Source organism: Protopterus annectens, chromosome 10.part0 (genome assembly GCF_019279795.1).
Source record: "Protopterus annectens isolate FY-2018-M chromosome 10.part0, PAN1.0, whole genome shotgun sequence".
Lineage (NCBI taxonomy): Eukaryota > Metazoa > Chordata > Ceratodontiformes > Protopteridae > Protopterus > Protopterus annectens.
Genome location: NC_056744.1, coordinates 556,977,231 through 557,001,256, shown reverse-complemented (window position 1 = coordinate 557,001,256; position 24,026 = coordinate 556,977,231).

Sequence of the window (24,026 nt, the reverse complement as noted above, 5' to 3'; positions counted from 1 at the left end):
GATTGTGCTATTATGTACCCTTGGCCAGATAAAAGTAAGCTGTGTGTACAGTGTGACATCTCTCAACAGGTTTTGTTACTGTCTCAAAGAAATTTTCTGTGTTCATTAGACACAATCTACTTTTTATAAAACAAATTACTGTGGATCTACCCTAATAAGATTTTTAATTTTCGTGGTAGTCAGGTCTGTTATAATGTGGTTCATGGCCTTGCCAATGAGGCTTATGAGGATAAGGAACTGTAGTTTCCACGGTCAGTATAATGAGACCTCCTTTATGGAGTGCACAACCAATACTGTACACTATACATCTAGCATTGAGCTTGTTGCCAGGATCAGGTTAAATAGCTTATGTAGAAGTTCTTCCAGGACACGTTTAGTAGTATTTATCAAACAGTCAGGTAGGTTATGTGATGCCATGCAGGAACTCTTCTTAGTTTTGGATGGCACTTCCAGTATATGTTTTACAGACATTACGGGTCTGAGAGCTACAGGGAACAAAAGTCTTTGGATAGCTGTGCTAGAACTAAAATTTTAACCATATTGATTTGCTTTAATATTGCAATATCCATCACATTTGAACAGGTTTTGTCATTTAGTAGGAATTATGTGCATTGCTAAGTGTTGTTTCTTACATAACTAAAGGAGGCACTGTAATTTAATCTTTCTTATATCCAATCTGGGTTTGTGTTATGCTTTACTAGATCTAATAGTCTTTTTGAAGTTGTTAGTCAAATTCCTATATTTTTCTTGACTTTGAATCTTTTCTGCTGTATTCTGTAATGAGTTTCTTTTCCCTTTTATTATGGATTTATGTTTGTAAACTACAAGGATTGTTTGCTTTTATATTTTTCAGTATATTAACAGATAGATGGAATTTCTGTTTTTTTTAAACAAGAGATGTATTTATCACTTATGACGTAGGCAATTACACATTTATACAAATGAAAGCAAACCATATTAACATAATTTTAGTTGCAGACATTATAAATCCCTTTTAATCTATCTAATCATTGTCAGTCAAACATTTAATAGCTCATTCAAATCCTGTCTTCCTTTAAACCACATTCCTCCTCTGCATGTATTGTTCCCACAATTGCCATTTTTCTATGTAATTTTCTCCTACCCTTCTCTAAAGATCCCATTTCTGATTGTTTTATCTTTATTAATATATTCACTGCTTCTGTTACAGTTGGTTTAGACTTTGATTCCCATTTTCTAGTAATTGCTTTTTTGGCAGCCACCATAATTAGACTCTGCAAGACCTTACTATATCTTGGCAATTCCGATTTTGTATCATAACTCAAAATAATAATTTCCTTTGTTATACCACTTTGTTTAACCAGTATCTCTGCTAGAGTAGTCTGCAGTAAATTTTAAAAGTTTGGCAACTTATTACACTCCCATAAAATATGTTCCCAATTACCTCTTTCTTCTTCATCACATCTCCAACATTTGCTATCTACCTGAGGATAACTTCTTTGCAGCCTACTTGCGGTATAAAAAATACCTATGTAAACATTTGGAAGCAAAGATTCTAAATTTTCTAGACTATGTGACATATTTGGGAGACATATGTATACCCCCCTTTATTACTTTGTGAATTGCTTATCTAGTCTCTCTCCTTAATCTTTCTAACCTCCTCTGATTGATTCTTATAGTTATCATGCAAAAATGTATATTGTCTACTAATTATTCCTTTTTTAACAGCAGCTTCTGTTCGAGATTCTACTAAAAACTCTACCAGTGCTGGTCTTTCACTTATGATCCCTTTTTTCTTTCTCTTTATCTATACCCTGATATTAATCCTTGATAAGGATGGCAGTTTCTAGCCTACAGTGCAAATTAAATCTTGGACCTTTCTCATTCTATTACCTTTCCCTCCCTATTTATTTGTTCTCAATACCTTGATTCTTTTGCCAGTTTTCTTCAATAAATTTTATCCCCCTCCTGCCTATTATCTGTATCCCTAATGACAGATATCCCAAATGTTATAATCTTCTTTCTACATTGTCATGTTGGCTTAGTTCTTAGAATACTTTAAGCTAATTTATGAATACAATATGCTGTATGGTTATTGTTATTCTCCTTAAGGATCTGCATCCAAAACCCCAGTTTCTCCTTGTTTCTTAAGCTACCCCCCTTTTTTGGCATCAGCCATTTTTACTTTGTATTATAATGTTCTGCTTGTGCTATGTATAGGAACCTTAACTGTGTAGCTCTGAATTACCCCTTCAAATTGGGTAATCCCAAACTGCCTTGTTCTATTGGAAGAATCAGCTTATCCCACTTGACTCTTGCTGTCTTCCCCTCCCAGATAAAATCCTTCATCTCTTTATTAATTGTTACCAAAAATGTTTTCTCTGGTTTATAAAAATAGGCTTGACCTATGTATAAGATTAAACCGACTAAAGACATTTTAACTGCGTGTATCTTACTATCCCTATCCAAATAACAAAGCTTCCATTTTCTTAGTTTTTGTATTATCTTTTGTTTAGTCTCTTCCCACATATCATTAGCTGCGACACCAAAATCCTTTTTAATCCATACTTCTATGGATTTAATTTTATCATGTCCCCATAAATATGGATATTGCTGAACCAATTCATGTGCTGATACTTAGTTTACAGCTATTGTCTTTGTCTTACCTTCATTAATTTTGTTTCCTAAAGATACATGAAACTGCCTGAAAATGTTCCACTGCACTGAAATGTCCTTTTCTGGTTTTATCAGGTATAATATAATCTGTGAACAGAGCCAGCTTATCTTGACTACTATACCACCATTATTTTCTTTGCCAATGGTACTAAATGTAATAATGGTACTACATGTAATAATGGTACTAAATGTAATAATGGTACTAAATGTAATAATGGTACTAAATGTAATGCAAATAACAACAGGGAAAGAGGGCACCCCTACCTGGTTCCTCTGCTCAAGCAGAAATCATTAGAGAAGAACCCACACACTTTCATTTTTGCATCAGATCCCTCATATATCCTCCTAATCACACTTATAATTGTATCAGAGAATGCACATGCTTCCATTGCCCTGCTCATACATTCCCAGCATACTCTCTCAAATGCTTTCTCTGCATCAAGACCCAGCAACAACAGCAGTATTTCCCTACATTCTGCTTCACTCTGGATTATTATTGTTCTGTTAATGCTGTAAAAAGTTTGCTTCCCTTCCACAAAACAACATTGTTCCATATCTATCAATTTTGGCATTACATTTGCCATTCATTTAGCCACTATAGATATAAACACTTTACAATAGTTGTTTAGAATCAAAATGGGCCTTCAAGATGATGTATCTGATGTGTCTTTACCATCTTTAGGTATTACAGCCACTACCTCTTTCTTCCAGGATGTTGGTACTTCTCCTAAAATATTGTTAAACAAAACCTTCCAGATTTTATCAGTTTTCCCTCCTAGTTTCCAGACTTCGACAAGAATACCATCAATTCCTGAAGACTTTACTCTAGATTGGTTATACATCACCACTACTGCACTACTGCCACCTTAAATATTCAAATGCTATGTAACCAAAGAATTATTCCTATTCTCTAATCATGAAATGTAATTGTGAATGTGTTTACTTTACTATGATTGCATCTGTAGCTTAACTATGTAATGCAGAGCTTTTCTCCCCTGGCATCCACTGAAAATGGGTTCCATAAGCCCAGTGGATCTCCCTAGTCATCAAACTGGAAATAAATAAATAAATAAATAAATAAATGTATCTAATTTCCCCCTGTCCTAACAGTTAGTAATTAAGCCTCATTGACCTCTAATCTTGGTATATTTAATTCTTCCATAAACATTTCTATTTGTTTCTTTTGTTGATTTCTGTGTTTATCTGCTTTGTACAGATTTTCATAAAATTTCAAAGTATTTCTACTACCTCTATAGGATTTCTTGCTATCTTCCATGTTATAGGCTCCATAAGCTGGTACTGCTGATTTTTAAACATTTGTTTTTCTAGGCATTAAACTTCTCCGTCAGCTGAGGCATTCTCTGGGATGATGTTGATATAAGTGAATTTCAAGACTGTATCATGGAAATTAAGGACATTTGTGCATTTGACTTGTCATATATTGGTTTCAGAGGATTAAGATAGTTTGAGGGAAAAAGTTACTAGCTTATAATGTGGCTAAATCAAAGAGAAAGTTACTAGTGGTGTTGTGCATAATGTTTTGTCCTTCAATTGGGTTAATAACAATCTGGCCCATTTAATTTTTATCTTTTGGTCTAAAGCCTTCTAAGCATATTCCATGTTGGTGTTACAGGTACTCCAATCAATCAATATGTAGTTAAAATCTCCTAGAATGATGGAGTTATTTATGGGGAGTTCCTGTATGATGTTAAGCTGCCTGATTTTATTACACGGAGCATCTGACTGGGTAGGAGCCCATTTTTAGCGGAGGCCTTGTAAGATAAGCTCCAAAGCTTTACAAAAAAATTTAAGAACAGCAATTTTAGAATCTTTAAAAATAATACAAAAACAACTACTGTTTAAAAATGTTAACTAATTAGACATAATATGAAAACATTGATTAAGAATAGATTTAAGTTATATGACAGTGATTTAAAATTTTGAGAAATTTTAGACAGTTTATAGAGAAATCACAGATAAGTTAGCATAACACAAAGAGGAACTGCATTCTGAAGTTAGAGTAAATTAGTTTTATGGTATATTTCGGAAGCCAGGGGAGAGAAATTGATTGAAGTGAGAAAGTAAGTGAAGAAGGGAGAGTAAGAAGGTGTAAGGTATGAATAGGTATTTTTTCACATTTAGTTATAACATCTATCCTGGTGTTGAGCAAGAACAGAACTAGGTTTTGACTAGAAAGTCTTTCATAATGGTTTTGAAGGGGGTTACTATCAAAAAATCAAAAATAAAAAATAAATAAATCCACTTACGTGCCCAAATTTGGAATGTCAGGAGGAGATGTCATACTCTCAGGCATTTGTGCTAAAGCTGCCATACAAACTGTATGACTAAAGCACAAATGTTTACAGTTTTGCAGGAGGCAAATCCCCATGCACCCCCATATCCCCTGCACATTACATATTCCTACTCTGAGACTGCACTACAGTGAGGAAAAGGGTAAATTTCCCAATCACCACAGTAGTGCGATCTGTTATCAGAACATAAAATACACATTAGCAAATGAACACTGCCATTTGCTAATGTATATTCGAACAATTGCATAACAACTGCAAGGAAACTGGAAAAGATGCGTTAATCCATGCCAGATTCGCATTAAGTGCCATTGTACTTTTTAATAGTAAACCTTTTGAGGGCTGGGAGAGAGGGTATTGACCTGATGGGTACAGATAAGGAGTTCCAGGTCTTAGTAACATGGTACGAGTACAGACAATGCCAGCATATTTTATAGGTTTGTGGACAGGCAGAATATTTTGGTCAGTGGATTGCCATGACTGACTGGATATACAATTGTGTAGAATGTTATTTAGTGTTCGATGAGCAGATACAGTCTGGATAATTTTCTACATGGTGATACACTATGTTTGTGCTAGTTGATGGGTAGTTCTAGCCAATTTAGGATTTTTAGTGTTATACATTCTGAGTTCTGAAAGAGGTACTTGCTGCAAATTTAGCAACTTTGTTACAGCATTAGTCAAGTTTTGATTTTTGTGATGCCTGAAGATTAGTAAGGACTGGGGTTCCATAAAGAAGTGTGGGAAGTAGTGGCAAGTGTAGTTTTACTGACATTGGTGAGAAGGTCTGTGGCTCTATAAAGCTTTCCTAGTTTTTGATGAGTTTTTCTTATGCAATTTGTATATGCAGGTGAAATTTAAGATTATCATTCACTGTCATTATATTTTATTAGAACTGACTTTAGTGGTTGTATTATCAAGGGAGAGGACTTTAGTTTAGTGTTTTCATGAGAGATGGATTTGAGAGAAAAGTAGTAGCTTGTTTTTTATGGTTGAACATGACTTGTGAGTTATAAATCCATGTTTCAATGACAGTTAAAGCCTTTTGAGCGATATTTTAGATGTGTTCTATGTTGTTAGATGTGCAAATTAGTGCAATCACCTGCATGCTATATTAGGAAGGCCTGTTGTTTGGATGTATAGAGGCTGCTGGTGAGAATGCTAAAGAGAAGGGGACCAATGATAGAGCCTTGTGGTGCACCGGTGGTGACTGGGATATATGGACAGAGGGTGGAGTGCCATTTTACTGACTGATACCGATTGAACAGGTAGCTTTTCAACCATAGAAGGGTGAGCTGAGAGAGATCTAATGAAGATATTTGAAGCAGATGTTTGCAGTGACAAACTATGCCAAAAGCTTTAGACTAGTCTAGAAATAAGGAGGAAACTAGTTTGATGTTATTTCTAGCTTTACAGGCAGTATCTGTATAGGTTTCAAGTACAGTGTTAGTGCTATGGGAACATTACAAGCAATGTTGTGCTGGGGTTAGGACTTCTTCCAACAGGATATATTTAGCAATTGTTTTTGAATACATTTTTCAGGTATTTTGGAGGGGAGAGGGTAATAAGATTGCTATAAGTCCAACATTAGTAATATCTGTTGAATTTCCTCCTTTGTGCAGAGGGATAATGTATGACTTTTTCCAGAGAAAGGGAATGTGGGATTCCTGGATTGACCTATTTATAAGGATTGAGACTGGATAGACAATGCTACGGCTGCTATTTTAAGGTACTCAGATGGAAGGCAATTGGCTGAAGTAGAGCATGACTTGAGTTTGTTTAAGAGTAGTTTTATATAGAATGTAGGCACAGGTTTGAAGGTGAAAGTGTATGTGGTGATACCTGACTGTTGGGCAGGTTTAGGATTAAATGTTGGGGATTCCTTGGTTAGAGATGCTATGCTATCTATGAAATAAGAGTTGAACTGTACTGCAGTTTCAAGTGATGAGTTACTGGGAGAAGAATTAGGGTTGGATTTTTGGCTGGGATGCAAGATTTCTTTAATAACTGTCCAGAATTTTTTAGGGTCATGTTTACTATTATTCAGAAAATTATTAGTGCATAGTTTTTTAGTCTTCATTTATTTGCTTTTTAGTACAATTGTTAAACTTCCTGAAGCTTTCAAGATAGTGCAGTGTTTATACTTTGCCATTCTTTCCATGTGTTTTGCTCTATCCTGCATTAGCATTTTACTCTTCTTGAATAGCCAAATTGCATCATTTTTTACTGTCTCTTCCTTCTAGGTGGTGCAAGGTTATTTAGGATATTCAGATATGTTTATTGAATTCATTTACACCATCATCTAAGGGAAGTATTTGTAGGAAGTTTGTGTTAAAAGATGATAGGGTAGTAATGAACATTCCAGGGTTAAATTTGGAAAGGTTGCATGTTGTTTTATAAATCTGCTGTTTAAGTGGATGTTCAAAGGTTCATAGGAGGTTATTAGGCTAGAGCCCTTACAAGTCTAGCCATGTTATTCCTGAGTTGTCTCAATTGTCTTTGGTTACTTGGATGGAATTTGCAGAGTGTGTTTATGATAAACACCGACTAACACTGTCCATGAGGGACATGGGTGCCACCCCAAGGAGAATTTGCAATCTCACATCCATTTGTCCAGGTTGTTCTTAAATGGGGTCAGAGAGGAGCTATGCTTCATGTGAATTGGAAGTTTATTCCAGAGTAGTAGCAATCTCTGGGAGATATATCTGTCTCTCAAGCATGTTCTGTTAATGTCCCAGGCTAGGTTAATATCACTAGAGCGAGCGACTCTTGTCCCATTTGACTTGCGGATGTGCAGCACACCCATCAAGACAGGGTTAGAGACTGCCCTGTAGGCAAGGCACAAATTGATTCTCAGCAGCCTATATGATCCAGAGTACAGTGACAGGGCTTTCTGTCTAACCATGTAGGTCATGGTTTGGAAGACCAGTATTTTCTTGGTGAGAAACCTCGGCATTCTCTCCAGCTGCTCCAGGTGTCTGGTGAGGCAGATCCAGAAGGGAGCATTGTATTCATTAATGGCCTGATGATGGTCAACTACAGTGGAGTTATAACATCCCTGGACCTGGATCTGATGCCCTTACTTATGTCATGTGCAATGTGGAAGTCTTTCATTACTACTGTGGAAATTTGGAGGTCAAAGTTCAGATTGCTATCAACCTGTGTTCCCATATCTTGCACCACTGGGGGGGGGGTGCTGTCAGTATTGTAATTAGAAGGGAATTCTACTTTACCAAAGGGGGTAATAATGCACTTTTTTTGCATTTAGTTTTAGACCATGGCTTTGAAATCAGTCATTTATCTGCATTAGCCCCTTCTGTAATGTGTTAACATCACTGGATAACTCAATGATTGCACCCAATTTGCAATCATCAGTGAACTTGGTAAGCCAAAGGCTGTCTACTTTAGCCTGGAGTTCCATGAAATAGATTCCAAACAGTAAAGGGCCCGGCACAGATCTTTGTGGTACACCACTGTTGTCAGGTCTACTTGTAGAGGTGGAGTCACCAACTTTTCAGTATGTGTTCTGTCGGTGAGCCACTTGCCTACCCATCTAGTGACATAAGGGTTAATAGCCCTTTTTTTAATTTCTCCAAGTCTTCTGGGTTTCTATTACCATGATGGGAATGGATCCCACTCCTAAGTTAAAGTATAATTTAAGTTCATGAAATTAGTTTTGTTTCAATCTTTGATGTCATATAGAAGTGCTCTTCACAGCACCCATAATATGCCCAATAATGACTCCTTCTACAATTCATATAGGGTTACATGTATCGATAACATAATATCTAAATATAATTGTAGATTCCTTTTTATAAGACGCATTGCTCCTATTACTATAGGAACTGTCTGGGTATCTTTCTTCCACATTGCTCTTGTTTCTGCCTGGAAATACCAATATTTTATGACTTTGTGACTCTCTATATGCAAGACACTGTGGTCACTGGGTAAAGCGATTTCAGTGATCAATGCTAGTTTTGTCTTCTTTTCATGGACCACTATATCTATCTTTTGAACTGTTGGTAATGAGCGATCCCATGTGATGCAGACTTCATCATTTTCTATGATGCTTTGTGGCTCATGTTTCCAGTGTTTTTCAGCTATTTCAATACCATAATGTTTACACAATCCCCAGTGCAACAATCTTGCCACATTATTATGCCTTTCAGTATACAGTCCATCTGCCATTAGTATGTCACAACCAGCAAGAAGGTGTGCGACTGTTTCCAGTTCTGTTTTACAAAACCTACACATGTCTGTTTCTCTCCCATGTTCAAAGGACTTTGTCAACCAATGTGTACGTAGCCCACTACCGTGGACCGCTGATATTAACCTTTCATCTTTTGGTTTAAATTCACTTCTCCCTAACTATTCCTGCATTCCGTCCTGATCAACATGAGATTATTCCAGAAGTTTCCTATACTTGCAACTATATTTATGCATTTTCTGCATTTCTTGCCTTCTCGTCTGGTCCTTCACCTTATATTCTTTCTTTTGTTTTTTGGCACATTCGGTTGCCACCTGATTTTTATCTACTTCTGGTTTGATTTCCATTCCTGCTTGATGTCGATATGCTTCTGCTAGACTAAGCAAGGAAGTCATCTTAGATTTAGTCTCCTCACTTTTCAAAACGTTCAGTATGTTTGGGTCCTGTGAAGCCAGCAGGTATGTGTGCAGTCCCAAAATTGCAGATCTATACATATAATCAATTTCAAGGGGGCCCATACCTTCTTCAGTAGGGGGAATATATAATATTGGTATGCACTGATTTTTATAAATCATTTGGTGAGCATGAAGCATCCTTCTTGTTTTCCTGTCTAATCTACCCAACATCTATTGGGGTCAGTCAATCACTCCAAAACTGTAAGTTAGCACAGGAAGAACAAATTAGATTATAGCTTGAATTTTGTTCCCAGATGTCAACGCAGTTCTCACAATTAATTTAAGTCTTCTAAAATATTCCTTAATGAGTTTTATTCACATTTGTTCATATTTTATTACTGATCTTTCATCAATTCCCCAATATTTATACATGCCCTCTTGCTCAAATTCTTTTATATCACATTCATGTCCCAAACTGATGTTTTCTTGGTGCTGCAACTGCCCTGCTTTAAAGGTTGCTTTTGCACATTTATTAAGAACAAATGACATTTTTATATCTTCTGAAAAAGTGTTGAACACTTGCAGTTGTGCTTTCAGTTCCTCATCTGATGAGCTATACAGTTTTAAATCATCTACAAAGAGAAGATGAAAAATCTTTATACTTTGTTGTTTTTCTATGAGTCAAATTATAGCCATGGCCTAATCTGTTAAGTAGACAGCTTAATTGGTTAAGGGCAATTCAGAATAACAGTGAGAAAAGGGAGTAACCTGAAATATCCCCCTTTGGATTTTTATTACTGGAATAATAGTTTGCTCTTTATCATGGCTTAATTGCAAAGTAATCTCCCACTGTTTCATGGTCACTGCAATGTAGTCTGTCAGTGTAGGGTGTATCTTATACATTTTAAGCACTCTTTTATCCATGAATGTGGGATACTGTCAAATGTTTTTTTTTTTTTAGTCAATCCATGCCATACTTAGATTCTTCCCCCTTTTACAGTTTTCCATTATGACTTTTGTTTATCAACAGATGATCCTTTGTTCTATATGACTTCATTTTATTGTCCTTTGGTTCTATTGCCATGATTGAGTTTTCTTCTAAATGACTATAAACTGTGTAGGCATCAATTCCAATGTGTAGTTTATATGTAGTTGGAAGGCAAGTCATTGCTCTATAATTTTTAGGGTAGCTTGCAGGTTCATTCTTAAGTCTGAACATTGGTTTTCTTGTTGTTAGCCAGACTGGTGTCTGTTGAGGGTGTGCATATAAATAGTTCTTACTCATGGCTACATCTTCCTGCAAAGATGTTAATACTTTTAACCGAAAGTTAGGTACTGCATCTGAACCTGGTGTTTTGCAATTAAAGGCTTTTCTTAACTTTGTTTCTATCTCTCTGTCTGTTACTTCATCCCATTTCACATCCTGTATGTTTGAACTTCTTATATTTTCTTTTACTTCTATCTATTTAGCATCTTTGTTATGTTCCACAGAAGCTTCATAAATACTTCTCTAAAATGTATCTATTTCTTCTTTTTTGGGTGTCTTTCAATTTCTTTTACTCGTTTTCCAATTCTGTATAAAACGTTTTGGGGTCATCAATAAACTGCTCATTTTGTATTTTTCCTTTATATTTATCTGTGTATCTTCTAAGTTGTTCTGCCTCTCCCCAGCTGGGAGAGTTTCTTAATGATACCTGAGGGGATTATTGTGTCAAACACCTTGACTAGGTCAAGCTAGGCAGTGTGCATTGCCTTACCTTCGTCAAGGGCTTTGGTTACTTTCTTGTAGAAGTCTACAAGTTTAATAAGTATGATCTACCCTTAATGAAGCCAAACTGGGTTGAGTCTAGAGTTGGGAGATTGTCTATGCCCTTCGTTGATAAGGTCCACAATGATTTTTCCATGGCCTTGCAGATAAGGCTGGTTAAACGTATAGGTCTATAGTTCCCAGGGTTGGTTGATGACATTACTGTTGCTGTTCTCCACTCTGCTGGAGTAAAGCCAGCTCTCAGGGTATGGTTAAAAAGAACACCAAGTGGGTCCACTAGATCCTGTTTTAGATTGCTTAATAAATAGGTATAAACCTCACATTCGACCTACACATCCAGTCTAATGTCAAAAAGATGCATCAAAAACTTAGCACTCTCTATCAACACAAACATTTACTCAGTGCATTAGCCCTACTTTCCCTTGCCTCTTCTTTTCTATTACCCTCTCTTTTATATGCTGCCCCCCTCCTCACCAACATTCAGTCTTCTCTAAAGTCCACACTAGACTCATGCTTCAACAAAATTGCTAAGTTTGTAACTAATGCCTCCTACTCATCCCACCACTGCTTATCATTAAGAAACCTAAAATGGCTTGAACTCCTCAACTATCTCATCGTTATCCAACTAACTGCAACTCACAAATTGATTCATAATCCATCCATGTGCCTTGCTGTATCTTTTATACTTGTTCATAGGTTCATAGGTTCATACTAGGCTATCTGCCCTAGGGCATTTATAAGCCTAGCCAGAATGTGTTTGGCTTTCGCCACCCATTTTAAATTTATTTTGCTATGCCCTTTTTCGAGGTTAGTATACTGTGCCTCTGTCTAACAGTGACACAGAAGTGATACCCGGGGTAAACCTACGATCTCCCATCCACTCATCAAGATTCCAATTGAAGAGAGTCAATGAGGGACTCTGCCTAACCTGGACTGGGATTTTATTCCAGAGTGAAGGGAGCCTCTGGGTTATGATTCTGTCCCTCCAGCATGTCCTATTTATTTCAGTGCTGAGGTTCAAGTCTCTCGAGCGTGTAGCTCGATGGGATTTGGATTTTCTGAGGTGCAGCATGTCCATGTGTTGGCTTTATACATCAGGCACAGATCACCTCTGAACAGGCGGTATGCCACTGAGTAGAGCTGGAGTTTCTTTAACCGGGCAGCATATGGCATCTGTTTGAGCCCTTTGATCCTCTTGGTGAGGTACTTTTGGGGTCTTTCCAGTTGCTGCAGGTGTCTGGTAAGGTACATCCCAAAAGTGGCATTGTACTCAATTATGGGCCTGATGAGGGATGCGTAAAGAGACACAATGACCTCCCCTGATCTAGATGTGAATCCCTTCATGATTAGGTGGGCTATATAAAATGTTTTTCTAACCACTTTGGCCACGTGGTTGTCAAATGAGAGATTGCTATCAACTTGGGTCCCCAGGTCCCTAATTACTTCTTCTGTACTTAATGGATTACCACCTATGTGGTAATTTGTGGGCACTTTGTTTTTGCCCAAGGGGATGACTATACACTTTTTGGCATTTAGCTTGAGGCCATAGCTCTGGCACCAGTTATCTGTTTCTATGAGGCCCTTTTGGAGGATGCTTGTGTCAGCTGGAGAGTCGATTATGGCGCCCAGTTTGCAGTCATCTGTGAACTTGGTCAGTCACAGTCCTTCCGTGTTGGTCTGTACCACCGAGAAATATATACCGAACAAGAGAGGTCCCAGGACTGAGCCTTGTGGGACACCACTTGTAACTGGTTTGGAGTCTGACATGGCTCCAGCAATTCTAAGCATGTGGGTTCTGTCATGAGCCAGTTTGCAATCCATCTAGTGACATAGGGGTTTATATTTAAGCTGGTGAGCTTATCTATAATGCCCGAGTGGGGTATTGTATCGAAGGCTTTTGCGAGGTCCAGGTAGGCTGTGTGGACCACCTTCCCCTCGTCAATGGCCTTGGTGACTGTTTCAAAGAAATCAACCAGGTTTAAGAGGCAGGATCTGCCCTTAACAATGCCAAACTGGGTAGGATCCAGTGTCTGTAGGTCCCCAATATCTTTATTTATGAGGTCCATGATGATCCTTTCCATAGCTTTGCAGACCAAGCTAGTCAGGCTTATGGGGTGATAGTTTCCAGGATCCGTTGAGGCACCACCTTTATGGAGAGGGACCACTGTTGCTGTACGCCACTCTTTGGGCACATATCCTGTAGTAATGCTGAGATTGAACAGTAGTTTTATGTTTGGGTTTAGTTCTTCTTGGAGTTCATGTAGGACGCAGCCCGGGACACCATCTGGTCCCATTGATGCTGTGTTTTTTGCTTTGGAGAGGGCAGCTCTTACCTGAGCATCTGAGATGTCAGGGGGGCAGCACTCTGCTGGGATAGATATTTGCCCTTTTGGTGGGGAGGGAGAAGTTTGCTGAACCTGTCAGCTAGGATGTTGGCAATGTCTGTGGGTTCGGTGTATTTTTTGTCATTTTGGACTAATTCTGAGCATATTTGGGAATTACCACCCAGGTTCCTAACATAACTAAAGAAAGCCTTGTGATTATCCTTAGTGTCCTGTGCAATTTTTCTCTCGAAGCTGGCCTTAGACAATTTTATGAGTGCCCGTAGTTTTTTGCTAATACTGATCAGTGATGCCTTCCCTTTTTGGGATTTTGCTCTATCATTTAGTAGCTTCCTCCTTCTATTGTATAGTTTGTTTATGTCTGGGGTCCACCAGACAGGACGTCTGCCTTTGCAAGATTGGGTCTTGGTTTTATTTGGGATCGCATGATCCATGCATTCCTGAAGGTGTTCATAGAATGCGTTTATAAAGGATTCTGTGGTCTGGGCCGTATTTTCCACAGGCCCAGGGGCTTTGAAGGATTCCACCTCAGTTTTGAGGAGTGTAAAATTTGCTTTAGAGAAGTTTTTCACTGTGGTTTTCTGGGCAGGGGGTGGGGTCGGGATGTGAATATCCAGTGAGATTAGTTTATGGTCTGATCTTACCAGTGAGGGATACACTTCTGGTCTGGAGCATAGAGTCTCCATGTTGGTGATGATCAGGTCCAGTATGTTTTCCCCTCTTGTGGGAGTGGTAACAAGTTGTTCCATAGCATTTGAGTTTATAAATTCTAGGAACCTTTGGGCTAGGGTGTTGGAGCTAGAGTAATGCTCCCAGTCTATGTTTGGGTAGTTGAAGTCGCCCAATATAATGGCATTTGGAAAGACCTTCATATTTTCCAGTGTTCTCAGGAAGGCCGAGTGGGGTTCCTGGGTTTGGGAGAGTGGTCTGTAGCAGGCTATAAGCTGGAAGGCAGTTTTACCCACTGTTAGTTGCACATGGATAGTCTCTGATGCTTCGTGCTTTGCCACCAACCTGGAAGTGCAGGTATCTTTGATGAATATCGATATTCCCCCTCCTTTTGTGGTTCGGTCCAAGTTTTGGGGCCGAAAAGCATGGTATGAGGTATAACCTGGTAGTGCTGGGGTGCTCTCGGGAGCCCTGAACCAGGTTTCTGTTACTGCACAGATATCGATGTTCTCCATGCTAAGGAGAGTTTAGAGTGCGTGCATCTTGAGGTTTAGACTTCTGGCGTTGAGTAGCATTACTCTTAGTTTCTTATCCCTTGTGATACATATGGAGGTGGGTTTGTCTTTTGAGCCTTGCCTAAAAAAGGCACTATGGGGGTAGCAAGAGCCTTTGCCAATATCTGAAAGCCCAGGGGTGACATGTGCAAGCCATCCCTAGCGAAGCATCGTGGCTTGTTGAACATATCATCCCAAGCTGACAGGCATTGGATCCCCTTTGAATGACACCAGTACTTAAGCCAATTGTTGAAATTGATCATCTTGTCTTCATATTGTGGCATCATTCTTGGTGAGGGTAAGATGCTACTCAAGGTCAGGGTCATACCGGCCTGGGCTATATGCTCAGAGAGCTCCTCTATGTCTCTTTTCATGTAGTCCATTGAGGTACGTCTCAGGTCATTCACACCAGCATGGACAATGACTGAGTCATATTTGTACTTGCCTTGGAGTGACCTGAGTGCTTGTGTTATGTGGCAGATCCTAGCATCCGACAGGCTGCTCACCATGACCCTCTCCTTGTTCAGCCTGGTGAGCAGGACGTCAGTGTGTCTGATGATAGAGTCACCTATTACAAGTGTATCAGGTGTGTTGTTTAGTCTTAAGGGCTGTGACTGTTCGGCACACTGGCTTTGTGAGATATGTGTTGCACGTGTTTTGTTTTGGGGTAGCAGTTGCTTGGGTGTCTGCTTTGGAGATCTCTGCTGCTTAGGCAGATCTTTATTTAGCGCCTCCGAGTATGTTTTTGTGTTTTGGTTTGCTGTCGTGGTAGGTGTATGTGAGACTGGAATTGTAGTGAGTGTGGTTTCCTTCTCCTCCTGACTGGTTGTGCCAGTACTGAGTTGAGAGAGCTTAGCCTCCAGTTTGGCTATATGGTTGCATCTCTCATATGTGTTGGAATTTGTTGGGAGGAGGAGAGGGTTGTCTGTGTACATGAGGCAGTTGTAACATTGCCTCAAGATTCCCAGATTCACCAGCTGGACCAAAGAGGAGATTGACAACTGACCTTTGGACATGCTAGAATAATATTGGGAATTCCTTTATAATTGAAAACAAGGGCCAGTGGGGAGTGAGGGTGTAGTGCTTTTAATTTTTAGTGCTGACTTATATAATTGCTTTAGTGAGCAAGTGCCAGGTAACTTAAGTGCAATGTGTTACAGGTAACTTTTTTATTTATTTATTTTTTTTATTTTTATTTAACATTTGTTGACCGGGAAAGTCCGACTAGGTTCCACAGAGCCTGTTTTCAGCGGATGCCCGGGGAGAAATGCTCCAGATGCATGTCTTTGGAATGTGGGAGGAAACCGGAGTACCCGGAGGAAACCCACGTGAGCACAGGGAGAACATGCAAACTCCGCACAGAAGGCACCCCAGCCGAGAATCAAACCAGAGAACCTCTAGGTGTGAGGCGACAACGTTAACCGCTGCACCACTGCGCCGCCCAAGTTAAATGCAAAAACGACAAACAGTAACTTTCTTTCAAGTGAAACTAGGAAATAAGTCCAGTAAGCAATGCAGATATCACTAGTGATCCACAGAAGTGCTGAGAAGCTGCGTATTAGGTGGAATTAGCGTTCCAGGGAAATAACAAGCAAACAAACAACAAGCATATAAACAAAGCTAGATTCAGCAGGCCTGGATCTAGTCTATGCTACAGCAAACAAGGTGTACCAATTTCAGTAAGATACAGTTCAAATATTCAGGCACTATAAACCTTTAACCAGAAATTCCCAGCTCAGAAGGGCAGAGTCCAGCCTCTTCTCCCATAAGACTGCAGACCACGAACCTTCTTAATGTAAAATAACTGGCCTGAAGCCCAAGTGCTTAAACCAGAACTAATACACTTTAAGATTAACAGACACTGGGCTCTCAATCAGCAGTTCCCAACTTAGAAGGATGAAAGCTACCTGTCATGCCACCACAGTGCATGCCACAAACCTCCCTAATGTAAAACAACTGGTCTGAAGCCCAAGTGCTTAATCCAAAAGACTTAGAATGATAGCTACACTTGTTTTGTACCAACCTAACAGACCACTCCGATCCAACAACCAACTGCTCTTAAATGTAGAAAAACCCAAACTTTCAGCTGGCCAGATGCTTTACTCCTTTACCATGGCAAAACTTTAGAACTCCCTCCCCCCAACACTTAGATCCACCCGCTCAGTAACCCTCTTCAAGACATCTCTAAAACAACACCTCTCCTCATCTTGGCTGTGCACAAGTGCTAACACCACATATCATATAACTAACTTCAACCATCACAACTATTCTCACCCCCAGTCTACTAATCTGGCATCCGCCTTTCACATGCACCTATGTTTTTACTTACTCTGCCTCTCCATCCTGTCTACTTCCCTCTTCTACTAACCCTCATTGTCCTACCATTGATCCCTTCTGTCTACTTCCGTCTCTTCCTAACCCTTATAGACCTGCCATTGAACCAGGCGAGACATTCAGGTTCCCTCGCAGCCTACCTTAATATCATACCATCACTTATATCTGCAACAATATCCACCAACTTTGCTGATTCTTGCAACAGGACTCATATAGCCTATTGCTCAGCTATTGCACCTCCTAAACATGTGAAAAGTTTAAGTACCTAGTCTCTAATTAATTCCTATATCTGCTTTGTACCCACTGCATGAAGTGTCCTATATAAATTTTGCTAGCTGAGAACTAATCATATGGAATATTCTCATGTACATACTCTGTATTGCTGGTATAATATTTCAGATTTGAAATTGATTACTTATGTACTGTTTTTTCACCAATTGTATAAGCTGCCAATAATATGTACTAAATGTCTTTATTAATGTAAATGTGTATTGTATGTGAAATGTCTTATATGTGGAGCTTTTCTCCCCAGGACTCCACTGAAAATGGGCACTCCTGGCCCAGCTGGATCATCCTGGTAAACAGATGCAAATAAATAAATAATAAAGTAACCTGGGATGTTATCTGTTCCAGTTGAGGCCATGTTTTTCGCCTTGAAGAGCTCAGATATGACCTGAACTCTAGAGATACTAGACAGAGGACTAAGCAGAGCATGCTTTGAGGTATGGCTGGTGGGAGAGGGGGGGGGGTGAAGTTTGTGACAAATCTGTCAGCTAGCAGTTTGGCAATTTTCTCTGGTATAGGATAAGTGGTACCATCTACTACCAGTTTGGCACATAGCTGGGAATCTCCTTTTAGATTTCAGATGTAGTCAAAGAATGCCTTATGATTATCCTTAGCTACGGATGCTAACTTACCTGCATAATTATCTCTAGAGGACTTTACAAGGGTTCTGATTTGCTTGTTGTGGAGGGAATTCTTCCTCTGTTGAGTCAGTTCTCTCTTGTTCTTAAGACATTGGTTTCTTCCTTTTGTTATGTAATCTCTTTATACTTGTGGAACACCAGGGTGGCTTGTTTTTTTGGGATGACCTGGCTTTAATCTGTTCAGGCACAGCTGAGTCTGTACAGTTGTTTAAGTGTTTATTTAGGACATTTGTGTACACCTCTGCATAGGAGTCATTGTATGTGATTGTGGGGGTATCAAATTTTTATAATATTGCTTAGCAGGCTATAGTTTGCTTTGGAAATGTTTTTTTAGTTTTTTTTTTTTGCTCCTGCGTTGGTGTTAATAGTTTCAAAAGTTACTTCGAACAAGACTGATTTATGGTCCAACCTTACCAGGGAGGGCATCACATGGAGGGTGCATTGACCCCCCCCCTCATGCTGGTGAGTAATATATGTAGGACGTTTGAGCCCCTTGTGGGTATGCAGACTATTTGTTCTAGAGCATTTGTATTGACAAAATCAGAGAACCTCTGGGAAAGCATATTCATGCTCATATATATCACTCGTTTGATGGAAGGGTAGTTGAAATCTCCTATGACCAAGGTGTTGGGCTGTATGGTGACTGACTTCAGTAAGTCCAGGTAAGTGGTATGCTTTTCTTGATTCATCGTAAGAGAGCTATAGCTAGCAATGATGTGGTATGGTATTTTGTTTATAGTTCATTAGATATGAAGTAGTTTGAGACAGTCATACTGTTTGACCAGTTTTAAGATGTACTTGGCTTTAATGAGGATGGATAAACTTCCACCTTTGGTTCTTTCATGCTCATTTTGAGGTCTGACTGTGTGGAAGGGATTGTAGCCTTACACAGCCAGTGTGCTCTCTGTGGCCTTGAACAAAGTCTCAGTGACTGCACAGACATCATCATCTTCCAAGGTGAGGAATTTCATGTTTAGACTCCTAGCATTAAGCAGCAGAACTTTGAGTTTGTTTCAAATGGATTTTGTTACATTAGAAATTTTGTTGTTTTGACATTGCCTGAAAACGGCACTATGGGAGAGGCATTTGTCTTTGCTAGTATCTGAAAGCCTAGAGGAGACAGGTGCAGATCATCTCTGGCAATGCAGCATGGCCTGTCGACTATGTCTTCCGAGGCTGACAAATACTGGATCCCCCTGGACTGATACCACAAGCTAAGCCAATTGTTGAAGTCAGTCATTTTTTGTTTATACTGTGGTATCATCCTGGGTGAAGATAGAATGCTACTTAGGTCTGGAGTCATACTTGCCTGGGACACATAATATAAGAGTTCAGTCATGTCTCTCTTTATATAGTCCAGAGAGATATGTCTCAAGTCATGCACTCCTACATGGACTATGATGGAGTTAAAATGGTACTTGTTGTTGAGTGATTTGAATGCATGTATGATTTGACGGATCCTGGCACATGACAGGTAGTTGACCATGACCTTTTCCTAGTCCAACCTGGTGAGAGGGACATCTGTGTGTCTCACTATGACCAAGACTTTAGGTTTTGGGGTGTTTTGCCTTAGGGGCTTATTTGCTGACACACTGGTGTATGTGTTATTATGCATACTAGTTTCTATTTGCATAGCAGTGTGTGCAAGTGGTTTATGTTTGGGACGTCTCAGAACTTTTGGTAGGCTTCTAGTGAGTACCTATATGTATGTGGGTTTATGTGGCGTGACCTCATTTTGGGTAAAAGGTGAAGTGTATGTGCTGACAACCTGTTCGATGTCCAGTTTGTTGTTATGTGAGAGACCTGATTCCAATTTCATAGTATAATTACATCTCTCTCTTAGGGTATTTGTTTGTTTTAGGAGTTACTGGTTGTCGGTATACATGAGGCAATTACAACATTGCCTCAGGATGCCCATGCCAATCAAGTTGGTTCGTGAAATGATGGGAAACTGCCTGTCCATTATAGTAGGTTTTTACCATATTTACTATTAGGGAAGGGATTGGGCTAGTTTAACCAGTTTTTGTGCTATAACTAATAAAGGTTCTTGTTCTTTCGAAGGCTGTGAATGATAACTGTGGCAACACTCCTCAGTGCACCCATAGTGCAGTAGGGAAGGTTGGGAGGGTTTCACTGAGAGATGCTTTAGGAAAAATTGAGTTTCAAGGTATTTGCATCAATGCAGGGCACTCCTAACTCCTGTTGTATGGTGTGCTGCAACACACAAATGTGAGGCTTAAATGCTGGTGAAATTAAGACTCTTTTAAGCTAATCTACCAATAGCAAGTATGCAGTAACCATCCTCCAGTAATCCCCAGCTCAGACAAGGCTGGATTCATACTTCACACTCTTCTGCCCCAAGGGTACAGGGGAGCCCTTCTTAATGTAAGATGGCTGGTTTAGTGCTCAAGTGTATCAATAACAGGCTATATTCAGCAGGTCTAAATCAAGTGTACGCATTAAGGTACCAGAACAGCGCAAATCAAGTGCAGAGAAATGCAAAAAAAATACTTAGAGCCCTTTTGTGTGTTTCCCAGCTCAGAAATACCAGGTAAACACCTACTGCCACCAGATGAACAATCTCAGTCCTCCCAGTGCAAAGGCACAGCAAAGGAGTGTCCTGAGTGAAATGTTGCCACAAACAAACCTAAAGATACAGATACAGCAGTGTACTTTAAACAGCTTATAGAAACAAGATTACATAATAAAAGTACTTCACTTTGAATAAATGAGCCAGCAGCCACTCAACTGTACAGAATTTATAAAGACATTAAATGAAAAGATAAGCCCTACATCCATGTTTAAGATGTCTGGTTGCACAAATTGGGTGATGATCACTGAAACAGTCAGACATTGTACCTGTGGTAGTGTATTTGCTAGGGTCGGATAATAAGATCCAGTCTAATAGGGAATTAAAAGTCTTGCTGTAATGTGTGGGGTTATTAATTAGTTGCGTGAAACCAAATGACTTCCCACTTGATATAGGCAAGTTAATGTTTATGCCGAACCAGTTGACATTCACATCACCTAGTAGTATTTATTTTTTCTTGTGGAATTATTATGGATATCCAGTACAGGATATCTTGCAGCTTATCTGTATTGTTGCTAGGGGGATGAAAAAGGCAGTTTTTTTATAACTGTTTAATTTCAGAAAAGTAATAAGAAGTTCTACTGAACTGTATTTTGGTATTGTTTGCTGTAGGGGGAAATGTGGTAGCTGTTGGGAAATTGGTCATGGAAGGGGTTCTGTAACATGTAATAGCTGACTTTGTTTATTTTGAATTGGAGTTCTATTTTGGGTGTCTTGGAATCTGTGTAGAGGAGATATGATCTCTGACAAATAGGAGTACAGCACTACCATTGCCATTTGGTGTAAGGGTGTATGAGGCAATAAATTCAGGTTTGGTAGGAGGACTTACTTGGCATTTAAGTTACATTTCAGTGATTTTACAGATATGGGTGCTTTCCAAATGTAGGAGTGACACAAGGATGGGCAGCTTTTTATAGGTTCATAAGTGTTTACTAGGCTAACAACCAGAAGGGGATTTTTAAGCCTAGCCATGCATCCCAAATCTCTGACAAGTTCTGATACCCTTGATAAGTGTAAGTAGGGGATTGGAGATGAAACATTTACAAGCAAGGGCCTCGGAGATTAACCAATTACAGGCTGCCTGTGTCCATTAAGAGACATAGGTGCCAAACAAGGGATGCACTTCCTGTTTCCCATCCAATTGTCCAAGTCAAATGAATTGGGTTGGGGAGGAACTCTGCTTCACATGGATGGGGAGCCTGTTCCAGAGATGGAGTAGTCTTTGGGATACCTACCTGTCTCTCCAACAGGTCCTATTTATATCACAGGCAAGATGTAAATCTTTAGAATGAGTAATTCTGGTGCTGTTTGTTTTGTAAATATGCAGGAGGTCCATCATAGTGGGGTCTGACAGTGCCATGCATGACAACCACAGATCATCTGCAAACTTAGTCAGCCAGAACCACTGACACTGGCCTTGACTTCAGATAAGTCAATGCCGAAAAAGAGCAGTTCAGGGATCAATCCCCGAGGCACTCCACTTTTGACTACCTCTATGTAGCGGTGCATAAGTGGGTCTATTTGTCTGCTTTGAACTGGGTGTGATGGTTGCAGCATGTGTACTACTGACAACCTTATTGGCATTAGGAGAATTTTATGGGAGAGCTTTTCCTCCAGTGACATTGTGTAAATACACCTCTCACATACCATATCAGTTTGTTTGACAATTAATTAGTTGTCAATGAACATCAGGCAATTTTTATATTGCTTCAGGATGCCTATATCTACCAATCTGGTAATGGAGATAGTGAGAAAGTTCATATCCATTGCAACAGATCCTTTGTTATTGATTAGTCATTTGTGGATATAAAGCAATGTCAGGAGTATCTCATTTTCAACTCTGGGGACAGTGCTTGTCACTGCAAACTAGTTGCCCTGTGTGCAACTAGATATAGGTGAAATTTCAATCTTGCTTTTAGATGAAAAATATCACTCAATGTATCTGTGTCTATACAGGGCACTGCTAAACACTTGATGGGAAACTAATAAAAAGACCCTGAAAATTGTAGGATGAGGTATTTAGGCAAATATTCTGAACTTATAAACAAATCAGGCAGTACTTACTGAAAACAAAGCAGTAGCTTGTCAAGAATTATAAAAATAGGTGAGTCAGATGAATGGCTACTTCCTGGCTACTACTAGCACTGGTTATACCACAACTTCACTCTGCTGGGATACAATTCTCCTTCGCTTCTTCTCTCACCAGAAACAAAACCTTAGCATCAATCCCAAGATGAGAAGTAGGCCATCCTCTTTGGTGATCTATAGTCTTGTCCCAGATGATGCATGGGTCTGTAGGCGTATTGTAGTTTTTTACTGGTAGATGCCTTGAATAGCAATCAGACCATTCAGGAATGTCAAGCAGAGACACTTACTGCCCAAGTGGAAACAGTGAGTAATCAATGCACACTCTTCTCCTTCTAACACCAAGAACGCAATATACGCACATATTCTAGGCTGTCACCCAGGAAGCAATTGTTAGTTTTTCCAGTAATCAGCAGACTCCAGGAAATAATGCCCCTATACTCCTTCTCTCACCAGGAAAAAACAGAAGCATTAATCTCAGGATGACTTCTGAGTGGCAGAATGATGGGTCTCCAATAATTGGTGGTATTGCAATACATGTAGATTTTAAAGATAAAATGGAAAAATTGGTTAAAATCCTAAACTGCAGTGTGCACTAAGCAGTTAGATATGACAGAGGGGTAACTTAACCTTTAGCCGTCTAGGTGGAGAAACACTAATTTTAAAACAGCAAGATAGATTAAAAGTGGGTGGGTACTTTTTATTCTGGTTCTATGGAATACAGTGGGATTACCAATACATTTAAATAGTTGAAGGGAAATGATTTCACAAAATAATAATTTTGTGCTTACTCACAACAATCAATGAAAGGAGAGATGGAAGGAGATATGTTGTCAAATTAACATAAGGGGTAGGCAACTAGAAAGACAGTTGAGTTTAAAAACAGAAGAGCACAAGGGTAAGAGGGTTGAAAAAAACTTAAGTTCTGTATGACGCACAAGAGACACAGCTGTGGTTTCTTTCCTGGTTTTAATATGAAATTAAAAGCAGAACAAGTAAAACACAATGTAAAGAAAACAAATAGCAATACACAAAACAGAAGAAGGCCATAAAGTAATGCAAAATACAAGAAAACAAAAGCAAGCTAACCTTTTCCTCACAGCAAGTTATGGCAGACTCTGGGTGAGCTTTTCCAGTAAAGCATGGAAATATATTTTACCCTTTAAATAGAAGGTTTACTTCCTAGCTCCAC